The following is a 19,638-nucleotide window of genomic DNA, read 5'->3' as shown; positions in this document are numbered from 1 at the left end:
GGGGAGTAGGAGCAGCGAATCCTGTTAGGGTAGGGGTGGAGCTGGTGGTTGGGCCTTGTGGGCTACCCGGGCCAGAGCCTAAGGTGGCATGTGGAGTGTAGACCACCATTTTACTAACACAGGCTCCTAGTTGGAAGCTAAGACGCAGCTGCCAGCATTGCAGCTCCTGGGAGGGAACTGGATCGGCAGAATGAGCCTTCCCTTGCATCAGTTCAATATTAACTGTGCACCTAAGGTCAGAAGAAAGTTAATGACCATTTTGCACACCAGAGAGCTGAAACCCACACTTGATTTCTGTCTCATAATGACAAAAAAAGGGAGAGCAATTTATATTTAAGTTGATTTAAATTTCAAAGCACAAACACAGAGGTCTCCCTGGTATTTTTTTTTTTTTGGGGGGGGGGGATCAGTGAAACTTCCTGCAGGGCTCAACTTTCATAAAAGTTCAAGTCCCATCCACTCCTGTTCCCCAGTGTGGGCAGCCGGCTGGCTGTTTGCTGTGAGCCACCCTGTTCTCACCCTGCTGGGTTAGCGACACCACACCGGAAGCCAGCGCGCAATCAAGGGCAGATTATCTCCTGATTTAGGTTTTGCATGTGTTGAGCTAATGAGCTGACTGAGGCAATCCAAGTGTCTTTAATACACTCTTGGCCGGGCAGGGCAGCTTGGCCCCTGAAGCTTGCCAGCTCCTTTGTTCTCCATCCCCTGGCGAGTGGGAGCGGCTTTCCAGATAAACCTTGATCTCTGCCACCCAGCAAGCAGGGGTGGAGCCTGGGAGCCTGGGGCAGGACTAAGCCCTGGGGGGTGAGGGTGGGACTACACAGGCCATTATTTTTGGGGGGTGCGGGGGGGGGGGCTAGGGAGGGAAACTGGTGCATAATCCCCCCCTTTTTTTTTAATAATTCTGGGCCTGATTCTCTGTGCCCCTAAGGTGAAAAGAAAAAGCGATCTGTAGATGTTTTAAAACTCTAAGTATTAAAATATTTAAGGAGCTATTGGAAGAATATGAAATGAGAGACGATTTGTGGCTCAAATCATGTCTCTCGGGCACTAAAGCTGGGAAATAGTGCTGCTCCGGACGCAGTCCAAACATCAGATTCCTACACACGCTGTGTTGCCCGTGGTAATCATGGTCTTCCTGCTGCCTCAGTTTCCCTTTCTTGATGGTTTTTGTTTAAAGGGAGAGGAGGTGGGCTTGCTCCATGCCTGGAGTATGCAGAGTCTCGAAGGTCTCGAAGGTCTCGAAAGTTTCATCTTAGGCTTAGATGCTAAGAAGCTTCACCCCTCTCAATTGTATGTCGCCACCTGCTGCATAAGAATGCAGGAATACAGGGGGTGGGTGCTGGAGGCGGCGGTTAAGGCGCTGCACGGTTAAGGCGCTGCACTGGACACCTGCATCCCACATCCCAGTGCCTGGTTTCAGGTCTCAGCTCTGCCTCCTGTTCTGGCTTTTCTGCAGGTGCACACCCTGTGAGACTGCAGGTGATAGTTCAAGTTGTTGGATCCTTGCTGCTCAATGGCAAGTCCAGATTGAGTTCTGGGCTACTGGTTTCAGCTTGGCCCAGGCCTGACTGTTGTGGGCATTTGGGGCATAAACCATTGAATGAGAGATCTGTCTGTCTTCCTCTTCCTGTGTCTTTCTGCTTTTATATATATGTGTATATGTATATGTGTGTGTGTGTGTGTGTGTGTGTAAATATTTATTTATTTATTTGAGGGGCCAACACTGTGGCGTAGCAGGTAAAGCCACCGTCTGCAGTGCTGGCATCCTATATGAGTGCCGCTTCAAGTCCCAACTGCTCCACTTCTGATCCAGCTCTCTGCTATGACCTAGGAAAGCAGTAGTAAATGGCCCAAGTCCTTGGGTTCCTGCACCCACGTGGGAGACCCAGAAGAAGCTCCTGACTCCTGGCTTTGGATTAGCGCAGCTCCAGATGTGGTGGCCATCTGGGGAGTGAACCAGTGGATGGAAAACCTCTCTGTCTATGTCTATGTCTCTCTCTCTCTCTGCCTCTCCTTCTTTCTTTGTGTAACTGACTTTCAAGTAAATACATAAATGTTAAAAAAAAATTTGAGAGGTAGAGTTACAGACAGAGGGAGAGACAGAGAGAGGTCTTCTATCTGCTGGTTCACTCCCCAGATGGCTACAATGGCCAGAGCTGGGCTGTTCCGGAGCCAGGAGCTTCTTCCAAGTCTCTCATGTGGGTGCAGGGGCCCAAGCACTTGGGCCATCTTCCACTGATTTCCCAGGCTATAGCAAAGATCTGAATCAGAAGAGGAGTAGCCGTATAGGATGCCGGCACTGCAGGCAGCAGCTTTACCTGCTACGCCACAGTGCTGGCTCCCTCTCTGCTTTTTAAGTACCAAAACAAAACAGACCAAAAAAGCAGGAATAGAGAAATAGTAATTGCTGGTAATTCAATTTCCTTCTCCATCTTTGTTTCACTTTTTCTTAGTACAAATCTACAGAAACTCCTCCCCTTGCTTCCCCGTGTTGGGAGCGGGCATTTTCTGCTGTCATTTATAATTGACAAGTAAGAGCCGTCAGGGGAAACCCTTCTCCTGGGGATGTGACCCAGCTCTAATCCATCCTTCATCGCATTAAAGGTCTAATTGCACAAACCACCGTGCAAATGGAGCTGTTGTCAGCGACGCTGGAAATGACGTGAGCCCAGTTGGTGGATGTTAAGTTGGCCACGCTCTGGGGTGGCAACACAGAGCAGGGGCTCTCTCTTGCCAAGTCTCCACATCTGCCAGGATCAGTGATGCTTAAGACAGAGGAGAAACTTGGCCCTTGGACTGTTCTGTTCTGTAACACACACATACTCAGCACTGGACAGTGTCTGAGTCAGACAGCTTCTCTTTAAGTGAATAGGAAGAGATCTGTAGAAGTGTTCACCCTGTGGTCAGTGAGGCTTGAAGCAGGATATTTTGACAGGAAGCTGTTCTGTTTGCAGATGCAGGAACAGAGAGGGATTGAGGCTTTATGGAATAATCCCAGGTCTGTTTCTTTTTTATTATTATTATTATTATTTTAAGGTTTATTTGTTTGAAAGGCAGACTTACAGAGAGGCGGGGGGAAAGAGAGAGAGAGAGAAAGAGAGAGAGAGAGAGGTATTCCATCCGCTGGTTTACTCCCCAGATGGCCACAATAGCCAGAATTGTGCCAGTCCAAAGCCGGGAGCCAGGAGTTTCTTCTGGGTCTAACATGGGTACAGGGGCCCAAGGCCATGGGCCATCTTCTACTGCTTTCTTCGGCCACAGCAGAGAGCTGGTTCGGAAGTGGAGCAGCTGGGACTCAAACCAGTGTCTATATCAGATGCCGGCAATGCTAATCCACAGTGCCAGCCCCCTCTAGGTCTCTTTCTAAACAGCGGCATCAGAATTCCTCCTTGACCGAATAAAGTTTGATTCCTCCAAAGAAGTGGTCCACAATTTTAATTTGCATAGCAGGTACCTGCTGCAGGCTTGGTAATGGTGCTAATTCCCGGGCCACGCCTCTTGGGACTTCCTGTGAGTGAGGGCCCTGCATCTGAATTTTAACTTTATAGAATCCTAAGGGACTTATGCCAGACATTGACAAACACATTCCAAAGTCTGTATGATCTACAGACTCAGGAAGTGAGTGATGTTTTATAAAGGGTGTTTGTTGGTCTTAGGAACCAAGCATGGGAGAGAAAATCAAAAATATACTTTACGTTTCTGCTCCTAGCTCATTTATTGGAGGATGGCCTAGCATTTCACTGTTTCCCTACTGGAATAGAGAATTTTCTCACGGGAATAGTAACAGACATAATAAAGCTCTCGTGACATTGGCAGTGAAAGCTGTCTGAACGGAGAGAATCATTCCCAAGCTTTATTTGGTGGGCAGAGTCCGGAGGCAGCAAGCATTCTGACCCAAGGTTCTGTAGACCTGTCAGGAAGACATGTGTTTTGGAACTGATCTCCCCTGATGTAAAAGGAATGTGAACTGAAGCCCATCTCCACTGAGGTGCACCTGCTCCAAAGCCAGGGCCTTGCACGCTGTGAGCAGAGCCCAGATCAGGTGAACTGATGTGTCTATTGGGTTCTTTTGCCAAGAAGAGGCACATTGCTGTTGATTGAAAATGCCAACATTTAATAACAAAGAAAGCCCACAGCATTCACGCTAACAACAATTATGATGAATTGGGGAAGTTTCCACCGTCCTTGTAATGGGCTTGTTTTCAGGTGGAAGAACGACCGGGAGACGTTTGGAGCTGCAGTTCCCTTCAGAGCCTTAGGAACAGACGTGCCTGTCAGAGCTCCCCATCTTCCTGCACTCGGGCTGCCATCCAGGGCACCACAGCGCATGTGCAATGTGCTGTGCTCATCCTAGAGGTTCTGATTCTCTTCCTTTGATTTTGCGTTGTGTCTACGAGACTCACTCCCTGTATCCTGCTTCTGGAAGCAGAGAAAAGGGCAGGTGCATCCCCTGTGTCATCGCCCAGGAGTAGTAAAGCGACCTGTCCACTCTGTGGTGGGGTAGAGAGGAGGTTAGGGAGGCGGGATCGGTCAGTACTGGCTCTGTTTAGCACCAGAAGAGAGGGGACATTGCCCCGCAGCTTGTGGTCCCCAGGGATTGGGGTGGCCGCCAGGACTGTTCCCACAGTGGGCAGAATCCATCCGTAGGCCTCACAGGTGCTGGAGCGGCCACCTAGTCTGCAGGCTCAGCGAGCACCTTGAACCCTCAGTCCTCAGGGTCATCGCTGCAACTAACCGAAGCTCCGAATGCATGCCCAAGTCCAATGATTGAAGTTGCTGTATTTTGCTCATAATCAAAGAAGTGCACGAATCAGCCAATGGCATGGTTTGGGGGCCAAACAGACAGCCTCATTAAAAGAGCACATCTATTTGGACGGCCTGGCCTCCCCTCCCTCCCACCCTCTGCTAAGGGAATTTTCTTGTAGTCCACAAGTGCGGTTGTTTTTTCACGACCTTGATGTTTTCAGAAGAATGTCACGTAGATAAAATCACCCGCGATGTTGTCAGATTCGTGTTGAAATTCAAACTGCATATGCTTTTCTTTATTTGAGAAGAGAGCTGGCTCATTGCCTTCGGGATGGACTTGAAAAGTACACAGAGTGGACAATCTCCTCAGTAATCGGTGCTGAAAAACCTGTACCTCCACCTGCTGAAGAGCGAAATTGGACCCTTCAGTCATATCGTATATAAAAAAATCAGCTCACAATGGATTAATGTATAAGTGTGAGACCTGAAACTGTAAAACCACTAAAGGAACACAGGGAGAGCGCTGCACCTTCCGTCTGGACAATGGCTCTCTTGGATAAGACTCAAAACCACAGGCCGACACAAGTAAAAATAGACAAACGGGACCACAACAAACCTAAAAGCTTCTGCACGGCCAAGGACACAGTTAACAGAATGAAGAGACAGCACGTGCAGTGGGAGAAAATACCACGAATCGTACAATAAGAGATTAAAATGCAAGACAACAATATAATAATGTAAGGAATAATGGTCACGTGAGGAACTCAGACAACTCAATAGCAAGAATGCAATTCTATTTAAAAATGGACAAAGGACTTCTTTTCTCACATGAAGACATACACGTGGCCAGCAGGTTTATGAAAAAATGCTCAGCATCGCTAATTACCTGGGAGCTGCAAATTAAAATCATGATGAGAAATCCCCTGTCACCTGTTAGGATGTCGTTATCAAAAGCACAGGAGGAGACAGAAAAGGGAACCTTGGTCAGTGCTGTGAGCATGGGCATTAGCGCTGGTGCGGCCGTGTGGGACCCAGCGTGGAGGGTCCTCACCAGAGGCCTAACACAGTTAGCGAGTGGCCAGTACTCACGCTTCCAGGTTTGCACAAGAACTGGAATCACTTTGGCAAAGAAGGATTCCACATTTCCTATTCGGAGCAGCGTTATTCCCAATAGCCGAGATGCGCCGTCAGCCCGGGCGTCCATCCGTGGGTATACGGATGGAGGGAATAGAGCACAGGCAGACAATGGAACACAAGTGGTGCTCTAAAGAGGAGGAAGTGCTATCCCTGGGGGTAGAATAGGTGGAGCCGGAGGACACTGTGCCGAGTGGAGTAAGTTGGGCACAAAAAGGCAGAGGCTGTGTGAAGTGTGGTATTCACGGAATCTGCCAACGCTGAACTTGGCAGAAGCAGGGAGTAGACTGCTGGGGATATGGTAACCAGAGGTACAAACTTCAGTCAGATAGGAGGACCACATTGTTGAGATCTGTGACACAGCAGCATGACCCACGTGGTTAATAATACACTGTGCACTTCAGAATGGCTACAGAATAGATTTTCAATGTTTTTGCTATTAAAAAAAAATGGTAAGGATACCGGACAGTAGATGCTTTAACCCGATCTATAATCATTCCACAATGTATACCTATCTGCAGATTCTGTGTCTATGCATTTAACCAACCATAAACTGAATATATTTGAAAAACTAATTCCAGAAAATTCCAAAGAGCAAAACTCGAATTTGCCACGCACTGGGCACCACACCAAGTGCATACACATGAGGTGTCACACAGGCACCCCCTGCCATTGCCTCCCCCTCCCAGGCCCTCAGCCCACCCTCGGTGGAGCCTTGTTCATCTCAGACCTTGTTTGCATGCTGGGTGATGCCAGCATCTCTACTTGCTTTTCTTGTCATTCTCCCTAGCAACATAATAACTATTTACATTGCCATTGTATTATCAATAATCTAGACGTGGTTTAAACTATTAAAGAGGATATGCATAGACCTTTTGCAAATAGTGTGCCATTTTATATAAGGCTCTTGAACCTGAAATGAGTTCCACTGCAGATACCAAAGATTGTGTATTGTAATGTAATCATTCCACAGTGCATATACAATCACTTTGCAATGTTTACATATATCACATCATATGGCACCCCATGCATGTGTATAATTATTTTCCAATTGAAAAATAAATTTTAATTGTCAATTGAAAATAAAAAGTAAATAAAAATAAATTTTTATTTTCAATTGAAAATAAAAAAGTAAATAAAATCATTTATATTGATAAAAAACAAATATATCAAAACATTTCCCCAAAAATATATTTTAGCTCAAATTTTTATTTCCTTTTATGTATTTGAGACACACAGAGAGAGAATGCACACAACAGAGCTCCCATCAGCTGATCCGCTTCCCAAATGCCTGCAGTAGCCAGGACTCAGCCAGCCTGAAGCTGTGTGCCGGGAGCTCCGCCCAGCCCTCCATTGTGAGTGGCAGAGACCCAGTTGCTAGCTGCCTCTCTTGGTGCACGTTAGCAGGAAGCTGCATCAGGAGCTGAAGTAGGCCTTGGACCCAGGCACTCTGATGTGGTGTGCTGGCCGTCTTCACCTGCATCCTAACTGCTTAGTTAGTTAAATCCACTTAGTTTTGCTATATGGAAATTTTAGGAGATTGTTTTCTCATAGCAGCCATTAAAGTGCTTACATTAATACTTGAAAATGGTGACATAGCGGCCCAGACTCAGTTATTCACTGCAGGCCAGCATTGTGGTGCAATGGATTGGGACACCCATATTCTATATTGGAGATGCCGGTTTAAGTCCCAGCTATTCCACTTCTTCTATTTTTTTTAATTTATTTATTTAAAAGGTAGAGTTACAGAGAGAAAGAGAGATCTTCCGAGCTGGTTCACTCCCCACATGGCTGTAATAGCTGAGGCTGGGCCAGGCCAATCCCAGAAACCCAGAGCTGCTTCTGGGTTTTCCACATGGATGCAAGGGCCCAAGGACTTGGGCCATCCTCTGCTGCTTTCCCAGGTGCATTATCAGGGAGCTGGATCAGAAGTGGAATAGCTGGGTCTTGAACTGGTGCCCTTATGGGATGCAGGTGTCGCAGGTGGAGGCTTAACCTATTACACCACAGGGCCAGCCCCCTGGCTATTCTACTTCTGATCCAGCTTCCTGCTAATGCACCTGGGAGGCAACAGGTGATGGCCCATGTCTTTGGGCCCTTGCCACCCACATGGGAGATCCAAGTGGAGTTTTGGGCTCCTGGCTTCTGCCTGGCACAGTCCCAGCTGTTGCATACATTTGGGGAGTGAAACATCAGATAGAAAATCTCTCTCTCTCTCTCTCTCTCCCTCCCTCCCTCCCTCCCTCCCTCCCTCCCTCTCTCTCTGTCCCTCTGCCTTTCAAATAAATAAATAAATAAACCTTGTGAAAAAGCATTTACTATGTGGAGATGCAGAGTTTTTCAGCAATTGCTGTGTGGTCCTCACAGCTGCTATGTAACTACCAGTGAGAAGTATTTTGCAGCTTCTGACGTGAAATTGTGTCAGTTCCAGGCACAGCTCCAGCCTGGGGCAACTTTCAGTCTCCCCCCTTTGGATCACTCAGTCCCTGGCATGCAAGAGCCATGTGGTGCCCCTGGGCCCCTCCTCTGGTCCCTGCAGAGGTGCCTGTGCCAGTCACTGAGCCCCAGTAGACCCAGTGGTGATGGAGCTACATCGCAGCCGGGCCAGGGTCTCTCACTGGAGCTGGAACTCCCTCCCCCCTTGCCGTGTGCTCCATGGAGTCTCTGGCCTCCGAGGAAGGCAGGCCGCATTGGAGTGCCCTGTCCATCCCGAGAAGGAGCAGCTCAGGAAGCAATAAACCTGCCCCCCACCCGCCCCAGCCCTCCGGTGCTAGCCACTCCTCCATGCAGCAGCGCACACTTGGCGGCTCTGTCTGCTGTAGGTCAGTGCTGGATCTGTGCCCAAACCAGCTGGCCTGTCCTCAGTGTCCCCTCAACCATCCACCTGACCTCACCTCTTAGATCCACACCCACCAGAGACCCGGCTCCTAGCTCGCCTCTGCCTGAGCCTGTCTAGGGTGTTCCTTCCAGATGTCCTGCTCCGGGGCACAAGCCGGTGGCCTTTCCATCGTGGGAGCGAAGGCTCTAAGATTTGCCGGTTCTTGCCGAGCAAGGGAAGGCAGCGTTTCTCTGCAGAATTTTCCCCTCCCAAGCCTGGTGTCTGGGCACAAGATCCTAGCTTGGATGTCAGAATAGAAATGTGAATGATTTTTTAAACAATTTTATTTTTTGAGAGGCAGAGCTACCGAGAAAGGGAGAGACAGAGAGAGAGGTCTTCCATCTGCTGGTTCTCTCTCTAGATTGCTACAAGGTCCAGGAGCCAGGAGCTTCTTTTGGGTCTCCCATGTGGGTACAGGGGCCCGAGCACTTGGGCCATCTTCTGCTGCCTTCCCAGGTGCATTAGCAGAGAGCAGGATTGGAAGTGGGGTAGCTGGGACTTGAACCGGCACTCATATAGGATGCTGGCACCACAGGTGGCGGCTTTACCCACTACACCAGCCGGCCCCTAAACGTTATTTTTTTAAATGTAGCTTACTTGTGTGCTATAAAACCTTAGTGTGGGATGGGCATTTGGCCTGGTGATTGGATCACTCTATGGGACACCCTGCATTCCACATCAGAGTGACTGCATTCCAGTCCTGGCTCTGCTCCCAGTTCCAGCGTCCTGCTAATGCATACCCTGGGAGGGAGCATTAGGGTCCCTGCCACCCATGTGGGAAACCTGGATTGAGTTCCCAGATCCAGGCTTAGGCCTTGGTCAGCCCCAGCTGTTGAGGCTATCTGGGGAGTGAACCAGTGAGTGGGACGATGTTTCTTTTTTTTTTTTTTTTAATTTTTTTTTTTTTTGACAGGCAGAGTGGACAGTGAGAGAGAGAGAGAGAGAGAGAAAGGTCTTCCTTTGCCGTTGGTTCACCCTCCAATGGCCACCGCGGCTAGTGCGCTGCAGCCGGCGCACCGCGCTGATCCGATGGCAGGAGCCAGGAGCCAGGTGCTTTTCCTGGTCTCCCATGGGGTGCAGGGCCCAAGCACCTGGGCCATCCTCCACTGCACTCCCTGGCCACAGCAGAGAGCTGGCCTGGAAGAGGGGCAACCGGGACAGAATCCGGCACCCCAACCGGGACTAGAACCCAGTGTGCCGGCGCCGGCCGCTAGGCGGAGGATTAGCCTAGTGAGCCGCGGCGCCGGCCGACAATGTTTCTCTCCCTCTCTCTCTCTCTCTGTCTGCCTTTCAACTAAAGAAAATAAATAATAGAATATTTTTTTAAAAGCAACCTTACTGATAAGATCTGACCCGTTGGTTTTTCTGGAGTATTACAATCCCCACGGCAGAGTTGTGTAGATGTGAAAAGCAAAGCGAGAGACTTGGGTTCTGACCTGGCTGAGCCATTTGATGGGACTTAGCAGCTCCCAGGGACTCCCTTTCTTACTCTGGGGAATGGCGCCAACAGCAAATGTACTAGAGGGAGACCCATAAAACAGGAGGCTTTGCCCGGATGCAGTTAGGCTCAGAAATCAGTTTGGCTTTTACCAGCGGAGATGGATCTGTAACAGTTTAGTTCCTGACGGGGCTTGGAGAAGGTAGAGAAGTAAGATGCCCTTGGATCTTCTTAAAGGAGCGAACACTTGAGAGCCATCGCCACTCATGTCTTTCACTGGGTGACTATTGCAGATTGGCCCAAATCTCTCCTGTCCCCAGAGCACATCCATTGAAAGGCACTTAAACTAGCATCGTTCTGCCTCTTGAGAAAAATGCTGACGGAAAATTGTGGCCAAGGTTACCTTGATTTTAGTCCATTGCGGTTTTATTTTAGTTGGACAGTATGCAAGCTGTCTCTGCATGAAAAGACAGCATGTATTTCATTTTGTTTCCAGTAAATTTCCTTGGAAGGCTGGTGATAGAGCAGGCGACTGGCGTCAAGTGCAGGTCTCTGAGTGTGACCTTGGCTGTGGGCTCTGTTTTTGCTCTAATTAAAGGACCTGGTAGGGGGAACCCTTGCTCTAGCAACACAGTATCATAACTCTGATTGCACAGGTAGAAAATCTTATTCAGAAGGAAGCACTGTAGAAACAGGGAGAAGTAGAAGGAGAAGTGTTCGGCACAGTGGTTGAGTCACACCTTGGACAGTCAGAGGCTATATAGGAACATCTGAATTCGGGTTCTACTTTTGCTCCTGACTCCAGCATCCTGCTGACACACACCCTGGGTGGCAGCAGTGACGGCACAAGTCCTTGGATCCCTGCCACCCACGTGGGACACCCAGATTGAGTCCTGTGCTCCTGGCTTCAGCCTGGCCTGAATCCTGGCAGTTGTGGACATTTGGGGAGTGAACGAGGGGATGAGAGATCTCTGTGTGTGTGTGTGCACACACACCCACGGACCTTCCAGCAAAATAAACATTTTTAAAGGGAAATGGAAGAGAAGGAAGTTTGGAGGGTCTTGGCTGTACTACAAAGCCTACGAATTGAAATGGACCCCTGTGTGCCTCCAGGCAGGGGTAAATCCTGCAGCCTCCGGCGTCCGCTGGGGAGACAGACCCTTTTTCATCTTCTCACTGCAGATTCACTGTGATGTCTGCTGCTGTGCGTTTCCAGAGCATCAGCTCTTGCAGCCAAGTGTTCATGAAAGTCATGCATTTCCTTCGAACGCGCAGCAAGCACTTACCGTCTGCTCTGTAGAAACCCGGGGCTTGGGGGGCTTGGGCAGGGCTGGAGGAGACGGGAATAGAAAGGAGCATTTTTAAAATGAGCTGGTTGGGGCAGGGTTTTTTGTTTTTTGTTTTGTTTTGTTTTGTTTTGACAGAGTGGACAGTGAGAGAGAGAGACAGAGAGAAAGGTCTTCCTTTTGCCGTTGGTTCACCCTCCAGAGGCCGCCGCGGCTGGTGCGCTAGGGCCGGCGCATTGCACTGATCCGAAGCCAGGAGCCAGGTGCTTCTCCTGGTCTCCCATGGGGTGCAGGGCCCAAGCACTTGGGCCATCCTCCACTGCACTCCCGGGCCATAGCAGAGAGCTGGCCTGGAAGAGGGGCAACTAGGACAGAATCCAGTGCCCCAACTGGGACTAGAACCCGCTGTGCTGGCGCCGCAAGGCGGAGGATTAGCCTATTGAGCCACTGCGCCGGCCCGGGGCAGAGGTTTTTCACAGCAGTAAATCACTCCTTGGGATGCAGGCATCCTATATCCAAATGCCTGGTGCAAGTCCCAGCTCTGCTCCAAATTCCAGCTTCCTGCTAATGTGTACCCTGGGGGCAGCAGGTGAGGGCTCAAGTAATTGGATTCCTGCCACCCATGTGGGTGACCTGGATTGAGTTATTGGCTCCTGGGTTCAGCCTGGCCCAGCGCTGGCTCTCATGGGCATTTGGGGAGTGAACCAGTGGATGAGATCTCCCTCTCTGTCTGTCTCTCTGCCTTTCAAATTAAATGTATAAAGTTTTAGACTAACATCTTAGTAGGAAACGTAAGTTCTTGCTTAGACCATTGGTGGTGAACCTCCTATTCTGTTCTCAGCCTCTCTCTCGTTCCACCCATTTTTTGGCAATTTAACCTTTATAGCGCTTTGATGCAGATCGGAGAGTCCGACCCAGACACTTAGCCATAGCTGTCTCCTGCCTAGTCCTGGGCAAGCTGTTTAGCATCTCCCAGGCTCCGTGTTCCCATCTGTGGAATCATCGTGGGCCATCAGCGCAGGGCTCGGACCCACCTTGCAACTGCCCGCAAACAGCACTGAGCAACAGAGACTCCACCCACTTCACTTCGGGCTTTTGTATGAAGTGTCACGTAGCTGTCAGGATGTAAACGGAGTCTACTGTGGCCCAGGAAGTTGGTCAGACCTCCTGGAAACGTGTAGATTCCCGTGTAAGACTGTGCATCACTGAGGGGTGCCAGCACGTGCACCTTGCTCAGGGCCCGCCCCCCAAACCTGTAGAGTTTTTGGTTTCCAGCTGGCACGTGGTGGTAACTTTGAAGCCTCCTCCTACAGTGGCTGTTGCTAGGCCTGCACCGTGCAACTCTATCCACGCAGGTGATACATGTACCAGGCAAATTATGAGCAGCAGGAAAATTAAGAACAGTATTAGAAAATATGTGAAGTCCGGCGCCGCAGCTCACTAGGCTAATCCTCCGCCTGCGGCGCCGGCACCCGGGTTCTAGTCCCGGTCGGGGCACCGGTTCTGTCCCGGTTGCTCCTCTTCCAGTCCATCTCTCTACTGTGGCCCAGGAGTGCAGTGGAGGATGGCCCAGGTGCTTGGGCCCTGCACCCACATGGGAGACCAAGAGAGGCACCTGGCTCCTGGCTTCGGATCGGCTCAGCACACTGGCCATAGCAGCCATTTGAGGGGTGGACCAATGGAAAAATGAAGACCTTTCTCTCTGTCTCTCTCTCACTGTCTAACTCTGCGTGTCAAAAAAAAAAAAAAAAAAAAAAAAGAGAGAGAAGAAAAGAAAAGAAAGAAAATATGTGAGACTCCATCTTGTCAGCTCACAGCAAAGTTACACAGCAATATTGTAACCGAGTCAGAAGAATGACGCAGGGAGGGGACCGAGGGAGGGAGTGTCTGGATTCCGAGGAGTGGCGTCCACAGAATCTCCGTTCTTCACGAGCCCTCCGAGAGAACTATGGACAGGTGTGGAACCCAGGTTGGCGTAATGAGGGTGACCTGCAGCCCGACAGCCCCCAGCCTCCTTCTCTGGCTTAGTCTCAGTGTTTCCCAGACTCCCTTCAGCTTCCTGTTCCCTCGCTTTGCTGCAGCTTCCCCATGGGTCAGCTCTTCCTCCCCTTGTCCTCTGATGCCTCTTTCATAATCTCTTATTAAGTGTGAATTGAGATTTGTTTGTTTACTTGAAAAGCGAAGTTACAGACAGAGAAAGAGATCTTACACCTGCTGGTTCACTCCCCAGATGGCTTCAAGGGCCAGGGCTGGGTCAGGCCAAAGCCAGGAACCAGGATTTTCTTGCGGATGGCAGTGGCCCCAAAACCTAGGCCCCCTTCTGCTGCTTTTCCCAGGCGCGTTAGCAGGGAGCTGGATCAGCAGTGGAGCAGCTGGGACTGGAACCAGTGCCCTTATGGATGCTGGCGTCGCAGGCAACAGCTTTGCCTGCTGCACCACAATGCTGGCCTCTTCTTTCTTAATCTTAACCTCTCCCCACTAAACTGGGAGTGACATTTTCTTCCAGTTGTATCTATCTTGTAATGACTAATTTTTATACAATTTATTTTATTTATTTATTTGAAAGGCAGAGTTTGAGAGAGAGAGAGAGTTTCCATTTGCTGATTCACTCTCCAAATGACCAGAGCTGGGTCAGACTGAAGCCAAGAGTCTGGAATCCCATCTGGGTCTCCCACATGGGTGGCAGGGGCACAAACGCTTGAGCCATCTCTGCTGCTTTCCCAGGTGCATTAGCAGGGAGCTGGATCGGAAGCAGAGCAGCTAAGGATTGGAACAGGCAGTGGCCTTACCTGGCCCCAGTCCAGCACTGGCCCCAGTGACTACTTCCTGAACTGGTCACTTTGAGTCAAGTCACTAGACCATTTCTTTTTTTTTTTTTTTTTTTTTTTTTTTTTATTTTTTGACAGGCAGAGTGGACAGTGAGAGAGAGAGACAGAGAGAAAGGTCTTCCTTTGCCGTTGGTTCACCCTCCAATGGCCGCCGCGGCCGGCGCGCTGCGGCTGGCGCACCGCGCTGATCCGATGGCAGGAGCCAGGAGCCAGGTGCTTTTCCTGGTCTCCCATGGGGTGCAGGGCCCAAGCACCTGGGCCATCCTCCACTGCACTCCCTGGCCACAGCAGAGAGCTGGCCTGGAAGAGGGGCAACCGGGACAGAATCCGGCGCCCCAACCGGGACTAGAACCCGGTGTGCCGGCGCCGCTAGGCGGAGGATTAGCCCAGTGAGCCGCGGCGCCGGCCACTAGACCATTTCTTAGCACTACCATGTTCTAGAAATTATCCCCAGTGCTGGGGCTGTGAAAAGGATCCTCTCTCTTCTCCAGGGACTCACAGTGCAGACTGGTAGAGCCTGGTGTTGGTTGCTCATGATCAAACCCCGAGATAAAGAAAAGCATGAGTGTGCACTAAAACAGCTGTGTGAGGCCAGGAGGAAGTCCTCTTTCTCGCTAGGGCCTTGGCTGCAGGGAGTAAGGCTTCAGACTGCTGTGCATTAAGTCGATAGTGCTTGGGCTGGGGGGCCTAGTGGACAGGAGCAGGTGCACCTGGTGAGGCCTGGAATGCGGCATCCCGGGCCGGAAGCAGAAGCATGGGAGACGCACCCTGAGGGAGAGTCTGTGGCCCCGTGGCCCTGCCTTCGAGGCCAGGCCCAGGGCTTCAGCCTGATTGCCGGCCAGTGTTGGGGAGCATGAGGAGCACTAGGTCCAAGCTTTCAAACGTGTGCACCCCTGGAGCAAGCCCTGCCACATCAGGGGGCTGTGGACCCTGAGCTGGTTCTGAGTTGCACAGAGGCCACGACCGGGCTCCCGGCTGGGAAATGGACGGCGCACTGAGAAGCAGCGGCTGCAGGGGGAGGCCAGGTGAGAACTGAGAAAGGTCGCGAACTGCAAGGGAGGCAGAGGAGCAGAGTGGGAACACTGGAGGAGGAGGAAGGGCAGGACTTACTGGGAGGTCTGTCTGGGAGAGGCCAAGGCAAAGAAAGCCACGTGGACCACTGAGCCTGGCTGCTGTGGCACTTGGTGGCCTACACAAAAACCCGGGGACGCCGGCGGCGGAGGCCCTGCCTGTAGTCCCACACCTGTGCGTGTGCACAGCCTGTTAACGGCTCATTCCCCTGCACCTGTCCTGGCAGCCTGGGCACGGCACACGCACTTATGGTTCGTGGCATAAAAAACACTCTGCATGCAGCCCCGAGCCCAGGGAGAGGAGAGGGCAGAGACGGAGACAGAGATCCAGGAATCAGCAGCGCGGCAGGGAGAGCTGACACTGCAGGAGCTGATAAGATCACCCAGAAAGGGGCCCTGGGGAAAGTCTCGAGTTCGTAGAGACTTCAAGGATAATCAAAGGACACAGGAAAGAGAGTTTTAAGTCCACAGTCTCAAATGTGACAGACAGGCTGGGAACCAACCATCGGGACAGACAGGCGGCGGGCGGTGGTCGTTGGTCAGCTTTCAGAGAGTGGGTCCACCAGCACCAGGCGGGCCAGTTGTAATTCCACGTGGGGTGACGACGTGGTGAGTACTGTCCCCCGTGGTTTTCAAATCCCAGCACAAGTATCCGTAAATACAAAAACAGTAGTGCATTACGGTTCCGACTTCCCTCTTGGTTTTGAAGCGTGGGAGAGATTTGAGCACTGGGAATCCTTGGTAGCTCTGTGCTGGGGCCCAGGAGGCCTCCATCCCTCCTGCCCAGGCGTTTCCCGCGGTGACCTTGGTCCAGGCCGCCTGCATGGAATGTGCGCCTTGCTGCCCAGGCGTGGCGCGCAGCACACAGGGGGCACCTAAAATAAATATTATGTCCCTCTGCAGGCTGGTACTGCGAGATAGCGGATTGTTTACACAGCGAGCAACTGGGTTTTGCCTCCCGTGGGCTGGAAACGGGGCTGTGTTTTCCTAACATGTTTATGTCCACAACCCACAGAACACATCAAAGACCCTGACCACATCTCATTCTCTTTGGGGGAAAAACACCCATTACGGTGCATTTTGACCTTAATTTATGCGCCAAGTCTCCCTATGACTTTCTGTGTCATCAGAAAGGAGAGCCACGGGGAGAAGTCCCGGGCTGGATCTATCCGCCTGGCTGGATTTGCTGTCATCTGCCCGGAGCTGTGCAGCGCCACCCTTGGTGGCGGCAGAGGTGGGCAGCCAGAGACACGCACGCTTTACCTGTGAGGGCTGGGCCAGGCCACTGCCCCTTGTGGGTCTCAGTTTCTGCATCCATAAAGTGGGGATAATTTCACCTCCCCAGTTCTCTGCTTGAACTTAGGACAAGACCCTGGGTGAAAGAGCATTTTGTCTGTGAAAATGTGTCACACAGGTGAAAGGTTATGTTACTGACAAAAGTTTAAATTCTGGCCCAGTGTCCAACAAATTATTTTTCTGCATCATATTTGAGACTTGAAATGTTAGGTTTCTATCTATAGTAAAAATTTGGTGTGGTTTGTAAGCCTTTTAATTTAAAAAAAAGTCCTTTTTAATATAAATTTGATCACTGATTTGTGTGGAAGATTATTTATTTCAAAGCCAAAGTGACAGAGAGGGACAGACAGAGGAAGGGACACAGAAAGAAAGAGAGATTGATCTTCCATCTGCTGGTTCACTCCCCAAATAGCCACAACTGCTGGGGCTGGGCTGGGCCAAAGCCAAGAGCCTCAAGGTCCCCAACGTGGGTGCAGGGGCCCAAGCACTTGGGCCATCTTTCACTGCTTTCCCAGGGCATTAGCCGGGACTCAGACCAGCATTCTATTATGGGGTGCAGCTGTTGCAAGCTTTGGCTTAGCCCAGTGTACCACAATGCCAGCTCCTGCTAAGATTTTGTCTTTTTAAAATTTTATTTATTTGGGAGAGAGAGAAAGACCAAGTCAGAGAGCTCCCATGCACTGGTTCACTTCCAGATCATTACAACAGAGAGGCCAGACCAGACTGCAGCTGGGAGCCACGAACTCAATCCAGATCCTCTCACGGGGATGGCAGGACCTACCTGGGGCCATCACTGTTCCCTCCCAGGTGTGCATTAGTAGGAAGCTGGAATCAGGGGTAGAGCCAGGTCTCGAGTCTAGGTCTTAACTGCTAGGCCAAACCCCACCCCAGTTGGTAAATTTTTAAAGACTGGACCCAGGGGTTGGCTCTGTGGCATAGCGAGTAGCGCCGGCATCCCGTATGGGCACCAGTTCAAGTCCCCGCTGCTCCACTTCTGATCCAGCTCCCTGCTGATGCACTTGGGAAAGCAGCAGAAGATGGCCCAAGTGCTTAGGCCCCTGCACCCACATGGGAGACCCAAAAGTTCCTGGCTCCTGGCTTTGGATGGGCCCAGCTCTGGCCATTGCAGCCATCTGGGGAGTGAGCCAGCAGATGGAAGACTTCCCTCTCTCTCTCTCTCTCTCTCTCTCTCTCTCTCTCTCTGCCTCTGTCTCTCCTTCTCTGTAACTCTGCCTTTCAAGTAAATAGATAAGTCAGAAAAAAAAAAAAAGAAAGAAAAAAACTGGACCCAGCTGTGGTCACCCAGTGCAGTGCAATCATTGTGTTTTACTGCTAATGTATCCAGGTTTTCGGTTAGTGTAGCTCTTAGCTTTATAAACTTTAACAGCAGAGAAGAACTCAGCATGGTTTTGAAAGGACACCAGTGCCCCTTGTGCCCCCAGTGATGTTATTGATGGAGTCGTGAGGAAGGAAAATCTGTTGTCCCCAAGACCTCGAGAAAGTGCCCTGCAGGCCAGCCCTCAAATCCGGGGGGCTGTGGACAGGAGCTCTTCCTGAATCCCCCTTGGCTAACTACGAACAAGCATATTTGAACTCGGTGCTGTTGTGTGACTCCAGTATGTTCTTCGGTCTCCAGTGGACTCCACGCGTTAGATCCACTGCTTGGGTCTCTTGTTGCAAGGAGAGACTTTCAAAGGCCGTGTCTTGCTTTTGCACTCTGCGCGTTGAAAGATAAGGGGGTGGTTTGTGTTGGCAGCGAGCGAGGCTCCTGGAAGCTGGCGTTCCTGTGGACGTGTTCTGCTGGAGGGAAGCTGTCCCAGAATCAATATTTGTATAGGAAAATGTCCCCAGCCTACCCTCATTCTGATCAGATAAAAGAAACATTAAACTCACAAACCCAAATAGCTGCTCCTTCCTCCTCCCATCCTGCGAGCCTCCCTTCCAAGAGGCACAGAGAGGAATTTTTCCTTTATCCCTGAGCATCAATCTCTGTACTGAGGGGCCCACCGAGCCCTCCTGTGGAGACGACCCCAGCTGTGCCTTTCCTGCCTGGGACTTCGTGCAGTGGTCATAAATCCTTGAAATCAGGATAAATACATTTTTATTCCCAAGTGGCCTATGTGAACCACTGGCTGGAATGCATTCGTGGTATTGTGATTTTTTTTTTTTTTTTTTGCATTTTTAAGGCTATAGCGCTATTTCTGAGCTGGAATGGAATATTCTGCCGCCTTCATCATCTGAGCACTGCGTCCAGGAGCCCGGCAGAGGCTGGGAGATGATTTGTCTCCACCCAGAGCCTTGCTCACCGCACTCTTCCCGCTTGCTCTGTCCGTTTAAGTGGGGAGTAGGCAGCCCCCCATGCAGGGCTGCGGACATGCGGCCGCAGTCGGTGCTCCATTGCCGTGGGCGATGAACCAGAAATGCAGCACAGACTTCTGATCCCAACTTTGCTTCTTTGCTTCTCTGTCCCTTTATCACCATTTCTGTGGATTACAAATCAGGCCTCACAGCCCAGTGTTTGCTCTCGATCCTGGGGTTTTTAATACGTTGTCCTGCATGTTCCATGGCCCAGTATTGTAAGGTAAGAAAAAGCAATAGCCACCCCCTAGAGCAAAGTTTTCCTCTAAAACTAAAACTGGCAAGAGTAAAAATCAAAAGGTAACACACATTGAGTGACAAGGAGACTTGCTATATGTTTGTTTTTTAAGATTTATGTCATTTATTTGAAAGGCAGAGTTACAGAGAGAGAGGGAAGGAGAGAGATCCATCTGCTGGTTCACTCTCTAGATGGCCACATCAGCCAGGGCTGGGCCAGGCTGAAACCAGGAGCCAGGAGCTTCCTCCAGGTCCGCCACATGGGTGCAGGGGTCCGAGCACTTGGGCCCTCTTCTACTGCTTTCCTAGGTGCATTAGCAGGGAACTGAATCAGAAGTGGAGCAGCCAGGACTTGAAGCAGCAC

At 50.7% G+C, this 19,638-nt stretch overlaps 1 protein-coding gene across 4 annotated transcripts in view; it reads left to right on the top strand.

Annotated features, from left to right (window-relative positions):
• The window catches only part of RAPGEF5 (Rap guanine nucleotide exchange factor 5), a 250,077-nt gene that overhangs the window by 100,875 nt on the left and 129,564 nt on the right, over positions 1-19,638 (top strand). Inside the window, exon 1 of one of the 4 annotated variants that reach the window (XM_089315365.1) lies at positions 15,319-15,338. The exons of the other annotated variants lie outside the window; for them this stretch is intronic. The gene's annotated coding sequence lies outside the window, so the exon portion shown is untranslated. Of the gene's footprint in view, positions 1-15,318; positions 15,339-19,638 lie in introns of those variants that run through there. 4 annotated transcript variants of the gene reach the window in all.

This window comes from Oryctolagus cuniculus, chromosome 16, assembly GCF_051225735.1.
Source record: "Oryctolagus cuniculus isolate XC-2025 breed Fujian yellow rabbit chromosome 16, ASM5122573v1, whole genome shotgun sequence".
NCBI lineage: Eukaryota > Metazoa > Chordata > Mammalia > Lagomorpha > Leporidae > Oryctolagus > Oryctolagus cuniculus.
The sequence above is the reverse complement of the archived record's forward strand: the minus strand, read 5'-3'. Positions and strand labels throughout refer to the sequence as shown.